Source organism: Haliaeetus albicilla, chromosome 10 (genome assembly GCF_947461875.1).
Source record: "Haliaeetus albicilla chromosome 10, bHalAlb1.1, whole genome shotgun sequence".
NCBI classification, from domain to species: Eukaryota; Metazoa; Chordata; class Aves; order Accipitriformes; family Accipitridae; genus Haliaeetus; species Haliaeetus albicilla.
The window spans coordinates 17,299,898-17,325,246 of NC_091492.1; the positions used below are offsets into that span (position 1 = coordinate 17,299,898).

Genomic DNA, 25,349 nt, shown 5'->3' on the forward strand with positions numbered 1-25,349 from the left:
TCAAAAGGTTTGAGGGGGCTCCTGCTCTTCAGGATCAAACATACTGAGGATCCCAGTATAATTTGTCACAATAAGCTTTAATGAAAGACTGGAAGGGCAGAAAACACAGTGACACATGAAGCATTTTCAAACTGCCTAGGTCACAAGTTTTATCTATATATTTTTCATAAGGATAAATGAAATGAATTATGAAAGTCAAATGGTAAATCCCTTTCCCATAGTAGACTCCCTCACTGATCTAGATGGAACTGCTCTGATTATCAAACCAACGGTATGATGATAAAACTAATTCTTAGTCTTAAGATTCTACATATGCATTTTTAGGTCTCCATTTAAGTTATATTCTTAAAGGGATCTTAAACCCATAGGTTTCTTGGAATATAGTAAAATTTTGCATGCAACCTTGTTATGTGAACATACACATTCATTTTAGGGGAAGTATTTGTGAAATATGTGCTACTCCATGAGTGTACGAATTAAAGGTTATGTAAACGTGTCACAGAAAAAGAGCTAATTGATGTTCTGAAACACTAGTTAGAGCAATTTTATCAAGATACTGTAATGATTTATAAAGTGCAATTTTAAATAGTGATTTAAGAATGGGCACTTTAATGCCTTAGTAATCAAGAATCAGCTCAGAAATTAATGATCACTTTTATGGTAGCATACTTCATAGAGCTCTAATCCCATCAGATGGTATTTTAAACACCTAAAGTAGTGTCTATTCTGCCCAAAACAAAGTTATTTCACATTCCTTTATAGTTAAAATATGACTTAAAATAATGGGCCCTGAACACAAAACTGCAATGCTTGTAAGCATCCCCTCAATACAGTCAGGTAGCCAGCTAAGCACACTACATACTGCATTTTTAACAGTCATCTCAGTATACGGAGAAAAAGCCAGGTAGCAAATTGCTTCTCAGGTGCTTGTGCAAGGCTCTGATCCAAAGTCCACTTACATAAACAGGAACATTTCCATTTACTTTAACAGGCTTTGGCTCACGCTCCAAGAAATGCACCTTTCACATTCCAAGTTAACACAGCTCCACTTAATTATTAAACATCAGAGAAGTAACCGGACATTTCTGTAAAATAAAATTTCCAGTTACTGATAAGAAAATATTGATACTTTTTTTTTCAAGTGAAATTAATGCTCATGGCAGATGTGATATCAACAGCTCAAAATTCTATATTTTGATGCTGGAGGCTGTACTCAGGCTTGCTGGAGCTGACGGTCGAATTTCTCCTTAAGACAGTGACAAAATGAGGAAGGGTACTTAACTTCACATAACCTGAGTTACTGAGGTGTCCTGGTTTCAGCTGGGATGTAGTTAACTGTCTTCCTAGTAGCTGGTACAGTGCTATGTTTTGAGTTCAGTATGTGAAGAATGTTGATAACACTGATGTTTTCAGTTGTTGCTCAGTAGTGTTTAGACTACAGTCAAGGATTTTTCAGCTTCTCATGCCCAGCCAGGGCACCTGACCCAAACTGGCCAACAGTGTATTCCATACCATGGGACGTCCCATCTAGTTTAGGAACTGGGAAGGGGGAGGCAGGGATTCGCCGCTCGGGGACTGGCTGGGTGTCGGTCGGCGGGTGGTGAGCAATTGCCCTGCGCATCATTTGTACATTCCAATCCTTTTATTACTACTATTGTCATTTTATTAGTGTTATCATTATCATTATTAGTCTCTTCTTTTCTGTTCTATTAAATCGTTCTTATCTCAACCCAGGAGTTTTACTTCTTTTCCTGATTTTCTCCCCCATCCCACTGGATGGGGGGGGAGTGAGTGAGTGGCTGCGTGGTGCTTAGTTGCTGGCTGGGGTTAAACCACGACATGAGGTTTTTCATTTGTTTAAATTTCCACTGTGCAAGTCTATTATTGTCAAAATGGGAGGTTTTATCAGACAAATTCAACCTATCATTTGATGCATGTTCTATGGCAAATCCACAAAGGATGTGAATCTGATACAAGCTGAGTCTCTACTGAGAGATATGGACATTTACAGATCTGGAAGCTCCCACTTCAGTCACCACCAAAGCAATCAATATTTAGATCAGACAGACTGTAAATGGAAACCACTGTACAAATGTTTGAGGCTTGATATGATTTTTTAGTTTCTTTTCACTTTAACAGTCATACGTTTTAAGATTTCCAATGGTTGTTTGTAAAACATCTCACATGTGAAGAGAAAACATTATTTTGATGCAAAATTACTCTTATTCTAAATTTAATTTAGGCTTCACAAGCTTTTGCAGACTTTTCAAATACTAAAACTGAAGTGGAAAGCAAGATGTAATAAAGATGTCATCAAGTACCTCACCACTTCCTCAGTTTTGAGGTCACTCCATGCAGCACCAATATGTAGCAGAAAAAAAATTAAGCAGACTGTGGAATACTAGCCAGTTCTGGATATGGTTTGGGAAGACTGACATCCTGTCCCCTTCCATTCATCTTCTGTGTGTATGCAATCTGTTTTGATGACAAATTGAAGACACCTTTTTGACTTCCTCTGAATTCTCTTCACACTATGGTGTTCTGTCTGTCTCACGTTTGTTATATCAATGCTCCACTAAGAATTTGCCAAAAAGCAAACACAAAAAACCAGTATCACATTAAAAGAACTTTTTAAATCCTAAACATTTAAGTTTCTAGGTTTCGTTACACTAGGTAAAACCTTCTTCCTGCAAGAGACTGCTGTTGAAGACAGAATCACAGCCTAGGACAGTATCAGCACATCCCTTCCAGGATCAAGCAAAAAAGACTCATCAAACTGTAAAATGGCGTCACATGGTTTAACCCCAGCCAGCAACTAAGCACCATGTGGCCGCTTGGTCACTCTTCCCTGTTCCCAGTGGGATGGCGAGGAGAATTGAAAAAAAAGAAGGAAAACACATGGGTTGAGATAAGAACAGTTTAATAACTAAAGCAAAATAAAATATAATAATAACAATAATAATATAATTACAATGAAAAGAAAAAAAAAAAGAGAGAGAAATATAACCCCAAAAAAGACAAATGATGCACAATGCCGTTGCTCACCACCCGCTGACCTGATGCCCAAGCAGCGATTGATCCCTCCCAGCCATCTCCCCCCAGTTTACACACTGAGCATGATGCCCTATGGTCTGGAATAGCCCTTTGGCTAGCTGGGGTCAGCTGTCCTGCCCACGCTCCCTCCCAGCTTCTTGTGCACCTGCTTGCTGGCAGAGCATGGGAAACCAAAAAATCCTTCACTTGGGATAAGTGCTACTTAGCAACAACTAAAACATCAGTGTGTTATCAACAGTATTCCCACTCTAAATCCAAAAGACAACACTACCAGCTACTAGGAAGAAAATTAACTCTATCCCAGCTGAAACCTGGACAAATGGACAGACATGTTATGTTCCAAGATGGGAGCAATTCCCCAAACATTTCCAAAAGCAGGATGAGCAATTTACAGCTTTTAATATATGCACAAGACCTAATTCTCATCTCAGTTGGTATGAAATGTCTAATGCTTTTAACGACAGAGGATTTGATCACAGACGAGCTTCATTCTTCATTCATGTGGTGCAAACACAGTGTGCTAATTTTGGAAATGGTATGGCTGATTCAAAGGAAGTTCACTATATCAACATCAGTATAAAACGAGGTCATAATTTGACTCCTTCACTGTAATAAGAATGGTAAACCCTCTACCAAAAAAAGCCCTATTAAAATAAACCTTAGAACTAAGAAATAGTCATAGTGATAGAATGTAATAATGTAACGGTCTTAATAAGGATTTTACCACTATGTGTTCAATTAACAATATAATAGCCTTACTTTCTGTAATTTGCATTGGACACTAAACATAAGGCTAAAAGCAAAAGGGAAAAAAAAATTTCTTAGGATTCATGGTCTTTCTCAGCTGCTGGATTCATCAAGTGACCATTAGGCGTATTTCATGCTGCAGTTTATGCCTCAGTTTCCTTATTTGTAATCTGAGATAAATAATAAATTCCTTTCTAGAAATAGTTCTAAGCCTCTGTCATCTACATAAATTTAATTTGTAATGTTATTAGTTATCTACAAGAAATGATTACTTTTTTTACTTTGCCTATTGCCAACATGGTTCAAATTACACAGCCCATAATCCATGTATGTTTCATAAGTTTAATTTACTGATTTTAGTCAAAAACATCTTTTAAATTAAATGCTGCTATCCATTTTATTGCTCAGTTTGTACTTTGCTTATTGCTGAGTGCCTGCCAAATTCATCTAATCAACACAACAATCTAACTGCAATCAAAGACAGTGGGAGTATTTACAAATCCAATCTGCTGCAGCAAATATGAAAGAATACAGACATTACAGTATTCAGTAATAACAACCCAGAGGGAATTAGAGTATCTGCTGTTTTCAAAACTTTTTTTCTATTCCTTCCATAATTTCATTTGCACTTTTCTTATGGGCAAACATCCATGTTATCTTTAAAGGCATGTTGCATATAAAAATTTAAGCTAAATTAGCAAAGTAAAAAAAATCGGAAAGTCTGTATTTCCAATACATTATGCCAACAGACCTAACCTTTATACAAGAGAAGGCTATGTACTTTCTGCCCATAGCGAGGAAAGACCATATATTGTGGCTTAATTCTTGTCCAGATATACTGCACATCTCATCTCTTTGTTCTGCACTTGACAGTAGAGCACACGCTTCCTAGAAGCATGAGATTTATTGCAGAGATGCAGATCAGCTTTGGGGCAAGAGATTGGGCAGCAGCCTGCTTCTTGCCCAGTTTTAGGGAGTGCTCTGGCAGTATGGCAGTCAGGGTTGGAATGCTAACTGTTAGAGCAGTTGTCACAGCATTTCTTTTTGTCATGGCCTTTTACACAAACAGGCTGGGATTAACTGTGGACACAGCTACTCATCTCCCCTGAGCTTGGAAGTCCTCCAAAGAAAGTTATGTTTGATCCTAGGGAACATAGAAATGAGGCAAGATGCCTCGACCAGAAATGACTATGGGGAATTGATGCACAGGATAGATGAATTGTCCTGGTAGGCTGAAAATAGACCTTTAATATCTAAACCATATCTATGGTCTTTACTGTCTTCAATGTTTTTGCCTTTTTTTTTTCCCTCCACAGGACAGTGGAAGAGGACCACTAAATGAAATGTTAGCCTATACTACTTTTTACCTCCTTTTTCAACATATGAATTGATGCTTTATTTAATATGTACTCTGTAATTCCTGCTTGACAAGTGAGCTGCTAATTTCTCAACAGCTTTTCTATGACCACCCACTGTATTTTGAGTCCTTCCTAAGCATTCATGCATTTATTTTTACAATGAGGGTTTCAAATACATAGGTAATATTACACCTCTTTTAAAGATAGGAAACTGCAGCAGAGAAAGCTAAGGTCAAAAGTTTTCAGTAATTCCAAGTGCCCACTTTGGAAACCCTAAGACTTAACTCCTTCAAATAGCTTTGCAGTATACAGTACCGTGTGTGCCCATAGGCTCTAAGGAACAACAATGACATTCAGCATTCGATAGCACTGTGAAATCCTATGGCAAGATGCTTACACTAAATAATAAATGTTCATAAATTGAGTTGTCTAGCACTGTAGTATAATTCTGTGGCACTGCAGGCTATGCCTATAGTACGACTATTAGTTTTGCCAAAATAGAACTCAAGCACACTACCTCATCTAGTTCAAGTTAATTGCCTTCAAACTGCCTGTATGACCAGATATTTAAACTTAAGTCAGTCCCCAAACGCACATCTAATTTTCTCCATCTGGCAAGCCATGAGACATAAAGTGAATGTGTAAAAGCTCGGGGAACAATCAATGAGTTTGGTTCTGAATATGGCCTTGAACATGATCTGACAGCATTATACAGACATGGCCATGTAGCCTGTATGGCAGATGCAGAAATATATCCTAATTCTCCAGGGCAACATAAAACCATTTTCTTCCTACAGGTGATACATCTACTTTCTAGCCTTCTTAACCAGTCTACTGTAGCCTGCTGCATTTTATTCCCACTTTGCTGTCAACCCACTTATGGTCTGTTTCTGATCTCAGTCTCATCTGTACTAAGCAGAAGTGACTCCTGTGACTACATGGGTATAAGTGAGATCTGAAACCATCTTAAAGTGTGATAAAAGTGAGGTATCAGATGCAGGGTAGTTACAAATATATTTTTATTGTATATGGAGCTGTGTTCAGGAATGTTTTCCATTTTTAACATGTTGCAGTTTTAATATGTTGGGCCAGCTTCAGCCAGTGTTAATTAAACAGAGTGATTTTAAGGGATGATAATGGATAATTCTGGCTCATAGCACAAAGTAATGGTGACTTACCTGATTTCTGCCCTATCAGTAACATTTCCCAAATATTACATTTTGGTGCTTTTCTAAAAAATTATGGCACTGTCAGTACATTACTGAGAGAGATCTAACCATCTTTTGGCACCACTTCATTTAAATTTTGTGGAGTAGCCTGCTAATTTACACAGAAGAGCTCATGTTTCTCAGCAAGCTTGAGTTGCTTTTAAGTGGACCTGTCAGAGAGCAGAGTTTTGCCAAGGCAACTGAAGTTTTAAGAAAAAAAGAAAGGCTATTTGTTGATTTGTTTGTTTCAGACCAGTTGAATGTTTTAGATTGAAAACCACTTCTAGGTTTCTTGGGTTCATGGAAAAAATTAACTCAACCATACTTTAGAGTCAATTGTCAAGTATCACCACACTGAAGAAAACAAAGCTGTCCTGATTCACACTACCAGCAGATCTGTTCTTAAAAGTTATTTGTGTTAACCAATATTTGAGTAAACTGCTATTTTTCAGGCACTTTTCTGTCATTTTAAGGTTTGTGTAAATAAGATTTGCAGTTGAACTTTGCAAGAAATTCATGAAACAATGCGACTTGTTCATGTGAAAGGAGAAAGTACTATTCTTTGAAACAGAGAAAGTTAGAAGAGGGGAAGAAATTTAATTCAGCAGATAAACTTTTTAGAAAAAACTGAATCTGCATTCAAGGCAAAGATCTGATAAATACTGACTAAATAAGTTCAAGTTCATAGCAGCTGAATAACAGTTTGACTTCAACCATATCATTGTCAGGAAAAACAAATACAAACTTGCCCCAGAGCAAAACAACATTAGAGAAATCAGGAAGAGGACAGATAGACAGACAGTAAGTTATGGACATAAAACTCTTTGTACCAAAACCAATTAACCCTAACCTAAGGCAAGCCTTTTTCTTCTAGCCCTTCATTTAAAGGTTTTACAATTTATAGCCTGTATTTCTCAGGGGAGGTCTAGCTCTGCTCTGATTTCACATTTCACAGCAGCACATGTGTAATCCTGCTGCAGCACAAAGCACATGATCTAGCTGATATCAGGAAATCTACTTTTCACAAGTTGGAAATACACTGGAACTGAGTTGTAACCAGAATCCACTTCTATTGCAACAGGCCATCCACATATGTTTGCAGAAGTGACAGAGTGGAGTGATACTCATCAGAAGTCTGTCAGTCTCATGCTGCATCTGATGTCCTTGGAGGGGGAAAAAAAAACCCCAGCCAAAACCAACCTGCTACATTATTGTTTGAGACAACTAAATTTTTTAAATTGGATTTTTAAAGTTAAGTTCAGGCTTTCAATAGGCATTTATAACTGCCATTAGTATCAAGATTGGAAAATGCAATCTGACAACCATTTCATTTATTTACTGCCTTCAAGTACCCAGAGAAATGCATGCTTGAAAGTCCCCATATGGTAGGAGCAAGTCACCAACTTCATAAAGAACACCCCCCTCAGCTTGCATAAACTTGCATGTTTAATGATCTTTTAAATTTTGTATGATCTCAAATCAAAAGTAAAATACACTTGTACCCAATCTGACTTCAAGACAGAGCTGCTCCAACAAAAGAATTCAGAAGAGGATATACTTCACTATGTATCTGTAGAAGCAGGCAGAGAGGAAAATAAATCTGTTCCACAGTAATTATTTGCAAATACACAAAACCTAATTCATGTCATGGAATTCATTAAGTCAGTTTAATAATTCCACAGAAATGCTTACTAAATTCTACAGTACTTAGAGCAAAACAACATAATGAGAAATTGTTTCTTTGCATTTTTTTTAATCATACAAAAGTTTTATGTACATGTTTAGTATCATACATTTCTATAGCTTCATAACATAAATATATATTGATGTAGATGACATGCATCTGCAAAGGTACTCTCACTTTGCATTTGTATTCTTAAATAAAGTGCAGCTTCCTTATGAAAAATTATATAAGAACTAATTTACAACTTACACAACTTTTAAAATATGTCTATCTGATCTATACTCATCTTTTGGAGTCTTGTCTTTGCTGAGCTTTATCTTGGCAGACAGCTTTTCTAAAATTTCCACCAGCTTTCTATTAATTATATAGTTATTTTTACAAGACAGGGTTTGGGTAGGGAAAGAAGTTCTCCGTTGTAAGTCCAGAAACATATATATATATATATACACACACATAGATGAACAAAGGAGCACCAATAATGTCACAACCACCCCCAGCATTTTAGAACAGCTTCAGCCAGGCACTTATACTGTTTTGTGTTGTATCCCAAAGCTACATTGTAAGCAGGTGGAAGTGCAGTTTTTAAGGCTATTTATTCCTCCCTTCCATCAAAACCATAGAAACACCTGTGCTAAGCAACTTTTGATTTTGCCCATTGTGAAAACAGCTTCTAAAATTATCTTATTTTGTGGGAAGCAATACTGGTCCCATGATGGACTGGAGTAAAACAAACAGGGACAATGGTTCAAAGCCACTTAAAGATTTTATTTTATTGTATTATGCATACAAAGTGCAGCTGTGCTGCTTATACATTGATACATGTTTACTTTTGAGTATACACTACATATCTTAAAAGTGACTAAAAACTCAGAAAAGAAACAATATATTTTTCTAGTGATCATCTAATTATCTGCAGAGTTTGAAATCCAGCTCATTTCAGGCAATAAAATGAAAAGCTAGTTTATAAGCTGTTTCATGGTATAAATGAACAGCCCACCAGCAAGCCATAACCACAAAATACAGAGATGAAACCACCAAAAATGCAGTTTGAGAGTATCAAAAGCATACGTACAGTACCCTTCTCAAAACAGATATTTTATTTCAGTTGCTTATTCAAGTTTATGTTTTCTTATTAGGTAAAATTAGATTCTATATCCTTTGAAACCCTAATTCCTAATACAGAAAATTATTCATTGTATGAGTATGTGTAGTCACTTAAGTCAAAAGAATGTGTCTGCTTACAGAATAGATTACTTTTTACCTGCAGAAAGAAAGGCTACCCAAAAGTATAAGCTGTTCCACCAAATTATTTTTCTGCAACTAATCTACAATACAGCTGCATATGAAGACCTGAAACAATTATTTCTATACACCTAAGGAACTCAAACCAGTAATATGCTCTGAAAACCCATCATTCCCTTTAGAAAGGGTTCTGATATACCAGAGATGATACAGAGACAATGAGTGGAAAGCTGGCTTCTTACCATCCAAAGATCTCACTATATTAAAGAAATTAAGGGAACATTCAATCTAGCCTTATTTAGCTAACGCAACCTTATTCTGGCTGTGACCCCACTATGAATATCACTGAGCTTCTAGTGTGCAGTATGTTGTCCTTATACTTTCACCAAAAGTTACTTTTCACTTTATTTAAACAGGGAGGTGGACTGAATTTGAATACCCACTTCCTCATCTGTCCCTTCCCTACCCCTGCTACTTCCAGCCGAATCCAGTCTGATTTTCACTACTTTCCTTTCTGTAGTACTCATCCCCAGCCCAATATCCTCCCACAGACCTGTTACCTATTTGTCTGGGCAAGTGGCAGCACAACTGTACTTAACCACAAGCTATACGTGTACTGATGAGTTGGCCAGTAAATGCACAATGAAAGACCAAAATACTTGCAGACTCAGAAATGGTAAGATGCTCTGTCTGTCCACCTTTCCCTCTGTGGAGCTGCTAATTCACCAACCTGCCAATTTTCACTAAACCAGTATCTTTGTAATCTTTAATCCAGTCAAATTTAGGAGCAAGACAGAGACAGACTGAACTAAGAATATTTATCAGTAGTGAAATCATACAAGCCTTGTTTCCTCAGAATAAATCTAAGGATTTTTCCAAACATTCATTCTCCCTACATGACATAATACCTGCATGACTAAAAACCACAAAGATGTTACTCTGGGCAAAAAATGTCAGTGTAAGTAAATATAATAAATTTATCCTTGTCTGACAAACAACATCAACATGGGGAACAAATAGTGATATTTTTTCCTGCTATAGTAGTAGTATTGGAAGCAAACATCTGTGTCACCAAAATGCAAAGAAACGTTATCCAAATTGAAGATCTCAATGCTAAGTATGTATAAATACAACAAACTTGAATCTTTCAGGATTTAAAATTTGTAACAAGAAATGACCAGGCATTTCACAGAATGTTGATTCTTAGAGATGCTCGAGAGGAAAAAAAAAAAAAAAAAAAGAGGAAAAAGAGAGACAGAGAGAGAGAGAAAAAGCAGCAATTGTGAATCCAGAACACTTCCATGTGACAAAACCAAATGCTTGTCTTGGAGAGTTCATGATTATGCCTTCTGTTTTAAGCTAAGACTTTCAAACCAACATGAGCGAGAAGATGGCTTTTCTTCTCCCTCATTCTCCAATGGGACACAGGGCACTTGAAAATACCTTATTACTTTTCAGTTTTTAGAATCAGTGGTATTTCTGTAGAACCAAATGAAAAAAAACCCCAAACAAACAACTCTTTAGCTCATGTTACACAGTTCATTATGTATGATTCACAAACGTTCCTGTTAGCACTTCACTGAGAAGTGTGCAAGGTTAATAATTAGATCACAATTGTTTTCAATGACATTTGTGAGCAATAAACATGGATCTGGCAAGCTTCTCAAGGTCCCAAAGACCTCAATCTGTTAAAGGATGCTTATGTGCCAATCTTTACCCAAGTTCTCATATATGAGCAGCACAATGCAAATTATTCCCTTCTGGGTAGCAGTGATCTATGCAAACAGATACTGCTGAAGAAAAAACAAGCTCAAGGCACTTGTGTTACTTTGATCTTGTGCCTTAGAGAGCATTTCAAAATTTATTTTCATAAATTTATTTTTGTAAATAATTTATCACTTTGTAGTTATCTGTTTCCCAATGTAAACAATTTAAATTACTAGAACATCACTTAAAAAACTGCTCATCGGGTAAAGAATCCATAACAGTAATAAATTTTTGTACAAAGGGTACACAGTCTTAAGATTACATTTAACATGTACGAGAGTACTGTTTGTCATCTAGAGCCTATATAGACACCTCCCTTTTTATGGTAATATCACCATCATACACTTTTTAAATGTATAACAGGAACCATCAATCTCTTGCTTTCCATGCTTAAATAACTTTATTAGCCTAATCCTTCCTTTGTTGATGGGTGATTATGTATGATGATACTATGTTCATGTATCTATGTTCCTGCAACATACTCCGGGTCCAAATAACTCCTCTATGCACTTTTGCAGAAAACAGAAACTTGGAAGATCTCTACAGGTTCATCCAATTTGTCCTCCTGCCTAAATAAGTATCAGTTATACTCTAAGCCACTGACTTTAAAAACCTCCAGCAATGATGTAACAGCATAAGACTTTTTTGAAGCATTTTCATGTTAATATTCATGGTAATATTCATGTCTCAGTAAGCCTACTTCATAAGTTGTTTCTGAATGAATGAGTTAAAATCTTGTCTTAATTTCAGAGATGAATGTCTGGAAGTGTTTCCTTTTAGCAGCCTTGAGTCTGTTCAGTGACTTATCGGAGGAAAATATTTCTGGCAAACAAAGGGAGCAAAAACTACTGGACATAAACTCTAAAAAATGAGCTTCCTCTTCTTCTCCCCAGCCTCTCAGGAGAAATAGAGAAACTAGGTAAGATAGGTGCCACCTATGGTAAGCATACTGATCAACTCTTAATGAATTTCAGGTAAGATCCTCAATATTTTTGCTCTGTGCAAAGGACAAAAATTGTGACAGATAGTTAGCTTGCCTAACTACAAAAACCACTGGAATTGTCTAAACATCCTACAAAGATCTAAATTCTAGTCCTGAACTAAAATTATACATGATAGCATCCTATCCCAGGGATGCTGGGACTTTCCAAACTATTTGTGGAGGGTGAGCTCAGTAGGGCTTATTCAGGTCAGCTGTTTCAAAACGGAGAAAAGAGAGCAAAGACCTTCTTTGATGCAAGTCTGTAGAGTTGGATACTCCACAGCTTCTCTGAGTAATCCATTGTGTTACTCAACCATTTTTGTTCTATACCTGCTTGCTAAATAGCTTGTTTGCTGCTGTTGAATTGTGCTGAAATCTAGCATAGATCAGGACTGGGCCCAGCTTTGCCATTTTGTATTTCTGCTTTAAACTTTTATTTTTGTACTTCACCCATTAACTGTAAGCTATGCTGTAGCTGGAACTATAAATAACCAGTATACTAGAAATGTGAAGAAATCTAGTTGTAAAAAGGCATAGAGGGAGTGCCAAAATAAAGTAAGTTGGCAGAAAATAATTTAGCAAATCTCATTAACACATTGTGCTACAATCTTGTAAGTTAACAAAGATAGATATTTAAAGCATGTTTAATCGACATACAATTTTTCAGCATATACCAAGGAAAAGTTTATAGTATAAAAGTACTGACAACTGGAAGTTATCTACAGAATTTTATAAGTAAGTACTTGCAGATGGAAATGTAAATTACTTTTCAGGCAAAACAGCCAGTGCAATGAAAGTGGCTTTTAATAAAACATGAGCGCAGTTGGGTTTTGCCAGTTAGTTTCGGAAAAAACATAATTATTCTTTTTCTAGCTAATATGTATCACTGAACAACTGCACTTTGCTATTGCACATTCTAATTATTTTGATTAGTTACATTTTTTTTGTTTTAAAAATGTTTTATTAATTAGATTCTCTAGAAATTACGATATATGGTTCTTTCAGCTACACATTATGACCTAAAAGTATAAAAACTGTTTTTGCAGAATTACTCTTACATATCCTTGGCGACCAGATTAAAACAAATTATAGAGCTCACTTCTTAGAATATCCAAAATACCACTTATCACCACAAAACAACAACACTTTGCAAAAGCATTAGCTGTCAAATAATATTTAATCAGTCTTATTCTGGAAAACAGGAGACACTTGAATCTTGACAGGAAGAGGCATCAGAGGAGGTACCTATTTGCAGATAAAACAAACCATTCCAACTTTTGCAGACAAACCCTAAACAAATGTCATGTTTTCACCCTGTTTCTGTAGCTGGAAATGTGAATAGGGTACATGAAAAAACTATGGAGGGCATACAATACACTCTTACTACTATATTGCAGGGAAAAATCATGTATTCACATGCTTAAAGTCAGTAAATAACATGAAATCACTGGAATTATTCGAGCACTTAAGGTAGATGCATTCTTAGAAGTAAGATTACAAAGGTCACTTGTTCTCTGTCACGATTAGCAATGTAATACCAACCCTCAGAGGAAACAGTTTCTCAGCCTACAAGAAGTCAGCTTGAAGAAATAAACGTGATACTGAATTTGAGAAAGACTACAAATCTGGCAAATAAATTGCTAATGGATAAGATATGTCTAATATTTGACTGTTTCAGTTCAATGGTAGTTTAGGGTGGCATATGAAAAGCAATCTAGGCTACAAAGGTTATTTTGTGCGACAAAACAAACAAGCTCATCACCATTCAAAGTATTTCAATGAAACGTGATTTTTTTGGTTAAAAAAAAAAATTATATATTGTATCAATCTAGGAATTCTCAGTAATGGTGGGGTTTTTTGATACACTGACAAAGAACACTGAAGACAAAGTGAAGCACAGTTCTGGAAAGAAGAACACTAGATATAGCAGCCAAGCAGATCAAATATCTTCCTTAAGAACTTTTCAAGGGTACAAGATGATACCAAGAAAATCCCTCAACCTCTATATCTGACTGCCTGTGTTCAAGCAAAAATTGGATTGCGTCAAAACTTGCTTTGAGTTGATTGAAAGTGACATTGGAAATAACAAGTAAAGGTAAGGTAGGATCAAGATGAAAAGAAAAACCCACCTACGATAAAAGCCTTTTGAAGATTTGTCTACTACAGCAAGAAATAAAGATTATACACTGAACTCTTCTTGTAATGACAACAATAATATTAAGGTAAATGACAGTACAAGTATAAGAAGTGGCTGCCACTAAACTTTGAAGGCAATAATATATATATTTTTATTCAATATAAAAAATGCAAACTATTTGCTCCTAATCATCGTGACATTGATCCACTGAAGAATAGCGTAGACCTTGCTGTGAATTTCCAACATATAAGTGGGCATTAAGGAAATGTGTAATATTATATATCAAATACAAAGGATATGATGATGTCCTCAGGAACACTGTTGAAGAGGAAAGGACTCTGATAAGAGTGATGTTGAAACTCTGAAAATTTTGATAAGAGTCTCTTCTTTTTGTCTATTGTTTTGAATGCCTTTCTTGCCTAATGTGTTCACCTCATTTTGAGGTAGAATCAGTCATTTTGAAATTATATACATATTTAATATAAGCACTGTTACTTTTGATTTCTTTTAGACTTTAAATTTGAATCATTAGAGCTAATTTCTATTGTGTTTGAGAACTAATATTCTACTGCTCAACTATTTAGTACTTTTACAATCATTAAAAAGTCAGCATAAGATAAGGAGAAATGACTAGTTCAAAAGCCACAGAACCTGGGCAACAGAAAAAAGCAATAAATAGTTTTAGTTTTGTAACTCTTGGCAGGAGAATATGACGGAGTTTAGCTCTTAAAAAAGCCTGTATTAAAAAAAAAAAGTATGTTGTTTACTCTTTTCTTCTTCTTTTTTTTTTTTAAAAAAAATCCTTATCCTCAAATAGGAAAAAAAAAACCCCAAAAAACCCAACTTGAAGCTGCATTCATATTTAAACTAAATGTACTGCAACATTTCAAAAAGCAATGTAGTTAAAGTGCAAAATAAAACCAAACTAACAATTCAAAGCAGAGGATATTCTTCTATCAACTCTTACAGAAAATACAGCCTTCCAAATATACTACTAACCAACCATTTGTTTTCACTGTAGCAATAGTAACTCAGAACTAACTCAAATTGTCTTTAAGCAGTATAGCTTAAACATGAGCTAAAACTCATCCTGGAAAGCATCCAGAAAAGTTGAAACTGGTCAGGATAATTACAGCTTGCACTCAGGGGTTTCTCCTGGAGCCTCCAATTCCCCGCCCCCTCCCAGACCCCGTCCCCCATCATCTTTTGGTCCAGAGAAATATTTCCAAATAAATATATTTGAAGTCCTCTTGCTCTGCACTTTTCTCAGATACATTAATCATCCCAAGACCATCCCTCCTGCGCAGAAAAATCTAAACTGGCCCAAACCTGCTACTGATTTTTTATGAGATTTACTATAAATTCCTCAGCCTGTTAATGTCAACAGATTCTTTCTCTCAGAAGTATACTTGAAAGAAACAATAAGAACTTTGTTACTTTGCTTTAGTCAATGTGCTGCCCTAGCTTTTACATGCTTTGAAATATACTCTAGCTATGCCTCCAAAATGTCAACATCCCATTGTGCGCATAGAGATGTGAACAGATGCCACTGATATGCACAAACCCAACCAACACAAATGAAAAAACCTCCTGAGGCATGCCCCAAAATGTTGTCTAATTTAGCAAACCTTTAGTAAACAAGCACATGCAATCCCACTGAAGAACTTCCAATAGCCCAATTCAAAACAAACCTCTGGAAAATCTGAACTTTTATATACAGTTAGTACCTAACATAGAAATGTCCCCAAACCCTTCTGTATAAAAGTCTTCTTTGTGATATGTTTCAATACAAAATAAAAATGGGTTAAGTTTCCTATTCGTTCACAGCCTGCTGCTTCTGTTATTGAACCAGTGAGCCACATCTTTGGTTTATACAGGAATTTTGTTTAACTGCTATGGAAAAGACATACTACTGTCAACTCAAAAGATAATAATTAATCAGACCTCCAAAATTATGAAATCTGTTATAAATTGTTTTATTAGTTTGCTTTCTATATTTGAGCACTTAGGGTCCATTCTGGTCACAACTCTTTCTTTGTAATCATATGGATCTACAAGACCATTCTTTGTTTCTCCTCAAATGAAAGCTTGTAAGATCCCATGATCACTTGCCTTATTAAACTGGAACTTAGGAGGCACATCAGCTAACATGGGACACAGTAAAACTGCAAAATTGGCTTCAGTCAGATTGCTTTTACTCAAATACAGGTCAGATTTAGTACAATGGATTTACCTAGGTCTCAATATTGATAGCAACGTGCGTATTACTTTTACTACAGGACCTTTTCTAATGAGTTAACATAGCTTCAAAATGCCATTTACAAACCAAACAAGACAAAGCTGAAAACCCCCCCCCAAAACACTGCTGGACAGAGCCACAGTAACTGATGTTACTGTAATTTCTGATGTATAAGTAAATTTCCTTTTGCTCTTTGAACTCCTTTGCTAACTCTGTGCATGTAATACAATTAACATATTAAGATGTAACATATTAAGATGTTCTCAATGTTTCTTTTTCTAAGCTTTAGCAGTAAATGCAGAAAACAGGACTTGCAGATATCACTGTCTAGACTCCAGGCCTAAACACAACACCAGTGAACAGCAACATAATAATCAACACAGCAAACTAGGGTAAAGAATTTTGCCTGTAATAATACATTTTGCATAAAAACCTCCAGCCAAGTGTGTCGTAAGACATCCAGCAGAATTCAGACATAGATACTGCAGAATTAGGAAATTCTTCCTAGCAGAATCCTTCCCTCTGTGTATGGAGAATGGAACAGCGACAGACCTTTTTATTAGGACTGCAGGAACAAAACAAAGCTGCATGAATTGCCAGGATGGGATCTACCCACCACCAAGTTGAAAGCTGCAAGAATTGCCAGGATGAGATCTACCAATCACCAAACTGCTTCTTTTGCTTGCACTTCTTTGCAGTTGCAATACATCTTCTCTTTCTCTTCTTTGTCAGAGTACAATTACATTACATTATATTGACTTTGTTTTGAAAAATATTAATAAACTGTATTGTTTAAAAGCACTGACTTGTTGGGTCTAACTGCTTTCTTGTACAGTTTCATCTGACTAAATACCATCAAATCACACATAATTTAAAAAAAAATAAAAATAATTGCACTTCAGATTTTGTTTATTGAACAAATAGACCAGGCTACAAAAACAGGTAAATATAAACATCAAATCTCCTTGTTGATTTACACCCTATTTTAATTAACCACATTGCTACTGTTCCTTTACACAATTTTTTTTAAATACCACTGCAACTAGAGTTTGTTGATCCCACATTTGCTCTCCTATACATTCCTTTAGAAATTCTTTCATCTTTCCATTTTGATAATTTCACCCTGTTGAATGCGTAAATGGTGACTTTATCTGGTATATTGATGATTTAGTCTAACATGGTATTAATAAAAATTATATATATACTGAAAATCTGCACCCTTTTAAAACCTATCCCTATGATCTCCGTAATATCACAAATTAGAAAATGATTTCTATTAAAGCAGGAAGACTTGTAGACCAGTTCAATGATTTGCAGATGCAGTAAGTCTTAACAAAGCACAGTTGTAAGCAGTCATCTGAAATGGACTTAGATTCATCTCTCTTGAGACTCAATGTCAGCATCAATGATGAAGGTTTCATCTACATTCATTAAACTGACAGTGATAAAAGGAATTCACAATGATCATGCTTACTCATCTTCTCAGAGGTCAGTCAACTTAAAAACATATTGCCTTGAAGCACTCAGTACCAAATGGCCTTATCTTCAAGAATCAACTTGCAGCCAACAAGTAATGCTGAAATTTACTATATGCATCTATAAGCTGCTATGAATAACAATATATTGTGCTGCTAAGCAATAAGCTAATGGCTCAAATCCTATTTTATGACAACATGAACAACATTTACTGGCTGTTAGATATTATAGAATTGTACTGTAATCTAAAGGAATGTAAATGAAATAATAGAGGAATAGCAGAGATGTGATAAAAATGTTCAATGGAAATAGAATTAAACAATATTTTAAAAGAAATAATTATACCCTCTTATTAAAAGCCTAGTATGGTGGTGATGAGAGGGGTCATAAAAATATCTCTTATACTTCCTCCTACAAGCATCTAAGAAGGATCATTCCTTCTCTGTTTCTATCAGCAGTTAAATCTCCGGCATGTTCTTTATATTAAACTCTGTGTGACAACACAGATGCCAAAGCTACTGGCCACAAAAGCTGGCAAGTTCACACAGTGTAGTACTTTGAGGTTGTATCAGTATAGAACCATAGCATGCCAACACACAACCTTAAATTACTGTTTTGAGCCAGCAAGGACCTTCTCTGCTCAGCTGTATTATGCAATACAAGAAATACACCACTAGCCACAAAAGCAGACATTATGGAAGTCTTGATTTCTCAAATGACATTGTCAGGTGAGTTCTAGTAAGCTGTGCTGGATGCTTTTGAATTTACCAACCCAGCTAAACAGCCTACCTCTGGCCTGTGGTACAGCCCATAGAAACAAATCTACATTTCCCAGTACATAAATTGCATTGGTGCAAACCAAAACTGATAGTTTACACCCATACATATTTGCTTCCTGCCTTCACACTTTTCGTTTCCTTCGCACCTTGAGATTTGAGTAATCTCAGGCAGAAGTCTGGAATAGACAGTTTGGGGCAGCATTTTCTAAGACCATCAAAACGTAAATGGCCATATGAGATTGACTTTGCTCAGATAATGGGAAACAGTGAATCAAGGCTCTGAGCCCCAACACCACCTTCAGTTGCACACTAACATATTACATATTGTAATGCCTGCCTCTGGCCAGCAATTTCTTTTTGTCTGCCCCAAGAGTTGGTGGCTTGATTCCAGAATGAGCTCCAGTAATTTAAGAACACTCAAGTTATAGTAATTTAAGGAGACTGTGTACTGCCTTTGATGAAGAATCTAGTGCTTATGGAGTCAAAGTCACATGAAAATAATATCACTGTGCTCTTCTAGGTGAGAAATAATTAAAGGACTCTCCAAAACAGGTGTCAGTGATATTAAGAAACCATTATTACTACTGCATTTCTCCTACAGTCCAAATACTAATATCCCTGTTGTAACTGGGTCCCAAAATTTAGATCTCTCCCACTCTAATCAGCAAAGATCACAATCAAATCCTTTTTTCCTTGGCCTCATTGATTTACATGCTGACCATAAAGTCTCTCTTGTTGTCATTTCACAGAAATAGACTATCTCAGCCTCCAGAAATAAAGAGGATGCTTCACAACCCTCTCCCAAGGAAAGCAAGGTGTTTTTTTGGTTTGGGTTTGGTTTTTGTTTGTTTGTTTGGGTTTTTTTTTTGTTTTTTTTTTTTTTGTTTTTTGACACTTGGAAGCAATATAAAATAATGTTTAAAGGTTTCCAGATGACCACCCTTTCTATCTGGCACAATACACAGAACCTGAATGAATGTTTGAAGCCAAAATCAATTCCCTGACTCAGTTTTTCACCAGCGGTCTTCAGATTTCCTTGAGTTTCCCTCAGAATCACTAAGGAGCCCTTGTCCCTTCTGTATGCCCTCCTGCTCTGAAAGAAAGAGACTTCAGCTCTCTGCTTCTGATCTCATTCAGTTATTCTTTCCTTTCTCTTAGTCAAAAGGCTAGCGAGAGATCTGTTTGCTTGGTTTTTTTTATGAATCTCCAAATGTCTTCATCAGGTGATCGTGGTAGTATTTCCTAGCAATGTGTTACTTAGTCATTGTTTTGCTCTGAGCAGCAGCATGCCTTTGTCCAATCGTGCCACATAGATATGGATTATTGTCAATAATTCATTCTGCCAGCTGTAAAAGTTTCTTCTGTAAGCTCCTCAAAGTATTATTTCAACATGGAAAACAAAAGACAGAGGAGGTGGTAAACAATGCTTTATCTGAAAAAGTTTACAATCTAACAGGTGCAAAGAAAAAAACCTATCAAACATAATTCATAAATTAATGAAAAAATATGCTTCAAATTTCCACAACATACTTCTACGAAGAAAAACAAATTAAATTTCTGACTATTAATCTGCCATTCATAAACGTTAACTAGTCAGAAATTAATATGCAGATCAAATGTATTTTTGTTGCATTTCAGTTCAAAGCAACACAATGGATTTTAAACCCAACAGTGAAGGAGAATTCTTTTTAATGTCTGAGTTTTGAGCACATGAGCAAATGCAGTAGTCGCAAATGTCTGCTGGGGTTACTCTCTGCATATATCTAATCCTTAGCACCCCAACCTTCTAAACACAGAAGCATTAACAGGCTTTTGAGATCTATACAACGAATCTTATCATTACATTGCAGTTGGAATTATAAAGAAAGATAAAAAAAATTATTTTGGTTTTAATTATTAGAATACTTAAATGGGTCAAAAAGTGAGAAACATGAGAAATCAGGTTACAACAAACTGCTATATTCACCGACAAAACACCATTATTGGGATATTTCCTATTAAACACAGTAAGGTCGATTGCCTCTGCCTATGAAAAAAAAACCAAACCATCTTTCGTATATCCTTAATGATTTCTGTACAGGAAGGTGAGACACTATGCAGTGAATACTGATTGTTTGCATGGAGAAATTATGAGTTTTGTTAATATCAGCAGGGTTAGATCCTTAGTGTTACCATTAACTATTTCAGCTATGGAATGGAAGACGAAATACCTTTGTTTCATCCACTTGAGCTCCTCAGAAAGGTAAATGGGCTTTTCAGATGTGTACTTCAGAAGAACTATAGTATTTGAGGTGCTTGAAATGTTCTCCTCCACCTCTTCTTCTTTTCTTGCAAACCAGGGCATGAACAACTGTTAACACCACACTTATCAGAAGGAGGGGTATGACTGCTGTCCCACTGGAAGCACTAGCAGCATTGTAATGTTAACTCTTGGCCTACACCATCTGCTTATGCCAGTTTCCATTCTGCAGCTTTTCAAAAAAACCTGAAATTTAGACTTCTAGGGTTGAAAGGGGAGGGACTCATGAATCATCTAAAACCAAGATAAATCTCTATTTTTAAAATTTCAGTAATACACAGAGCACCAAAACTTGAATGGGTTAATTACAGGTATTTCAAAGCAAACTTCAGTTCATGGAACATGTGTGTACCTCCACTCAGCACATTAACAATATACTCAGAAGACAGCACAGACGGTAGTCTGAACATGACTGTATTTTCTGAAGAGACAACAATTTCTGTAAATTGAAATCATAATTAAAAAGCATTGAATACTTTATCTCAAGGTGTAATTTTAATTCATAGTGAAGGCTTATTAAGCACCTGTAGGCTGTTTTCAGCACCATCTAACTTTCTTGATAGAACAAAACACGCCTTCCTACAAAGTGCTATAGTACTACAAATGGACTAAAAGTGCAGAGAATAAGAACTTATATCTATAACATGATATATCTGAGGGTTTTCAGATAATTTCATTTCATCCTAGGTTTCCTTTTCATATATCTGTGATTCAAAAAAATATCCATCTTAATAAAAAAATCAGTTCCATCTCCATGCACCCCCATATTTATAAAACCTAAACACTTTCCTTTTTATATTCTTTATCCTCCTACAGGAATGAAGCAGGCACATAAAAGGTTAATTATGATGAACTGTGAAGGATATAGCACCATGAAAAAAAATGCACTGATAGTGTGTTCACTCTCTGACACTCTTTTCAATGTTATATTGAATTAACCTGAAAAATTGTTTGGCTTCATTATCATTTATTTAGCAGATGTTCAACCAAATTACTAAGCTACAGTGTCTTATGTCTTCTATACCCTTTTCTCTGCAGACATACCTAAAAGAGCAAGACTTCATCTCTGTTCAAAGCCCACCAGAACTCCCCAAAAGAACTGATGTGTTTTAAGAAATGCACCTTTAAAGAAACATGACATTTGCCTCCCCTGAAAAAGAGTAGCATTGATGACTCAACAAATTGATATGTGCCATGAATATATGCCTGCCCATTGCCTTTCTCTGCAGCATAAATACATAAGTAATGCAGGTTTCTGCGGGTAAGATCCTAAGGTGGTGTCTTTCTGCAAATTTCAAAAGCGAATAGAGACATACAAATTCATCTCAGTAGAACCTGCCTCAAAATCTCAAATTTGGGTCTGGATTTTGCTGAGTGAGGACAGGAAAAGACATTTCATGTAGATCACCTAGATTATCCAACATAAAGGAAATACAGTACAGAGCCAAGTGTTATGGTGGAAAACTACTGCTTCATGGAACAAAACAGTGATTGAAAAAAATCTATGTACATGAAATATATTTTTCATACTAGTAACTAAAAGTCTACCACAAGTATGCATCCAGATTGGCAAGTATGTGTTGCAACTCCCATGAGCCTCTGAGTTGATAGGATTTTAGAACAAATCCATATTCTAGTGAAACAAACTGAATCATAACTTACTACCCTCATTTGAAAGTTCATATTACACAAAAAACCCAAGGTGGAGGGAAAAAAAGGAAGTAGGAGGAAGAGAACAGAAGTCACACACAAAAATGAAATGCAAGACAGTGTAATTACTAACATTTTTCACAATTCTCCACTTGTTAAATTTACAGTTATAAGGTAGGTTGGGGAACATCTGGAGGGACTGAATATAGGAAAGTATAAGGTTAGCATTAGAAAGACACTTAAAGATACTGTGATTTTCTCCTCTGTGTATGGTACATTAAGAAAAATCCAAGAAAAAGCAGGAAATGCTTGCAAGTTGAGTTACAGTCATTGCTGCACTATTAACATTTCAGTGCTAAAAAGAATTTTCCTTTCTGAACCTCAAATTAGATGACAGTCACTGCAAAATAATCATACACAGATATGCTCTAAATAAAGAGCAGAAAGCAGCCAGACAGCCTGTATTCAGCAGTCTCCTGGGACTTTACCACAGACAGTGATACCATGATTAAAGAGCCCTGTTGGTTATGTTGGTAGTAAAACTTGGCAACAGTGAAAAAAGTAGAATAAAATTATGCTTTGAAATTAATTTGTCCTTCCTTTTCCATGGAGAACAATGAGAAATATTTCTCCTTCCAATCTGAATTCTGATTTATCAACTCTGCAAAACAGCTTATTTATTTTGAAGTAAATCCTAGTGACTGTCAGAAGTCCCTCAAACCATTAAAAAGTATTTCCAAAATAGGATCTGGATCCTGCTGATCATAAACTACCCAAATATTTAGAGGAGCTCTACATTTCCTTGGAATGGTTATGTCTATCAAGTACAAGACAGTACTGAGCAGATATACTTGAGCCAGCCTGGATACAAGCAGCAGTATAAACCACAATGCGTGTGCTTTTATCCGCAAGGAAAACATAGTGCTACAGTATACTGCAGTTGGTCTCCAGACCTAAGCTTGCTTATTCAGAACTCTACATTACATACGTATTCTATGTTATTTCCTTCCTACTATGCAGAGACAGAAGCTGCTAAAACAAAGCCTATGGATAGATTGACAAAGAGCAATTTTTTCCTCTTTCACTATTGCTAGAGCAATTTGCTATGATACTGGCATTAGAAATATAACATAACCGCTCTATTCTGGAAGTCCCTTCACTGAAAAACTTTGATAGCTGAATACAAATCTGTTACTGCATGTGCTGCTTCACACCTTGGTTTACTTTGTTTTATATCAAAACACTTAAATGACAGTGAGAGAACCCACTTCTTTATCTGAAAAATATTCCAAACTTCCACTATTAATAGTTATACTGCAATGACAGAAGCTTCCACAAGTCCAAACACGGAGTCCCAAAGTCTTTAGGTTAATGTTTCACTGCAGTGAATTAAACAATGAAAACCGTGAAACAGGGAGGTTACAACCAGTCCACTACATTATGAAATAATATTCTGATGCAATTTTGTGCAACTAAATTCTTGCACAATATTTCAGAAGTATTACTGCTGAGCAAAATCCAGGGCAAGCACAAACAACTAAGTCAAGAGAATAGTTTGCCTTCCCCCCCCAGCTCCAAAAGATGATGTTGATCTTAGCTTTAACTTTACTATGAGAGAGACAAAAAAATTCAAGATGATTTTATTTAAAATTAAAGACTTTGTTTCACCTAAATCCGTCCAGCATTTCCCAGGCCCACTCACTACACAAGAAAAAGTTAAACATGGCTCAACAAAAAAGAAAAGAAAAAAAAAAAGCACAAAGATGCCCATTGTTCACTACTTTGCCCACAAATTTGGGCTAGTTCCCAGTGTACACTAGCGAAGCCATCAATCACAGTATCATTACAGCAGGCTACCGTGATTGAGATGCAGGGAGGATCTCATCACACACTTTCCTTAGTAGTGGTACTGTCTGTGCCATCACCATGCGCATTAAGCACAGGAGCACTCCTCACTGGGTATAGTGGGAGGTAAATTGTTTTAATCATTCAGTTACAGCAACAGTAGGAAGTAAAGCTGTGCAAAGCAGCTTTGTCTTAGAGGAGAATTAAGACATTAATCTGTTCCTATGATTTACATCTACGTAAATGTATGTTTTTCTTTAAGCTATGTAAAGAAGAGGAGTTGTTCATGTTTACAACAAAATCCCTACAGCTTGTTCTATGAAAATTTCTGTATGTTCTTTTTTATGCCAAGACTACTTTTATATGTGCACACACAGAGAATGAGTATGCACACATCACATGCTAGAAGAACATTCTGTGAAACAGAAATCTTGCAAGCTATTAATCAAGTTATAATCTCTCTGAACATGCTAAATTTTTTTTTATGAAAGCAGACGTGCAAGTATAGTTCTTTATTAAAACCCCAGTTTCCACCTATAACATGGTGAAGTCCTTAGTTATATGACCACAACCAGGTTCTTAGCTGTAAAATACAAATGGATACACAAATAGAGAAGTTATAAACTAATCCAGGTTGGTTATGGATTAAGGCTCAAACTGACTTTGACATAAAAAATACTTGAAAAATTATTTTACAACATTATAATGTTAGACTTACAAACATATTATGCATTTGCCTGGGAAAAAAACCCAAAACAAAACAACAAACCCTAAGCATCTGCTAAAACAGGGTCTGGTCTCTTATATAGGAATGTTTGATTAGCCTTTTCACCTGACTGAATTTTTAATCCTAATACTTTTGGAGGTTTAAGGCATTTATAG

General features: G+C 35.9%; 1 long non-coding RNA gene across 1 annotated transcript in view; it reads right to left on the reverse strand.

Moving 5' to 3' along the window:
* Positions 1-8,795: 8,795 nt before the first annotated feature.
* Positions 8,796-25,349, reverse strand: part of LOC138687092 (uncharacterized) — an 84,943-nt gene continuing 68,389 nt past the window's right edge. Inside the window, exon 2 of the long non-coding RNA XR_011326427.1 lies at positions 8,796-10,772. This is a non-coding gene — a long non-coding RNA (uncharacterized lncRNA). The remainder of the gene's footprint in view (positions 10,773-25,349) is intronic.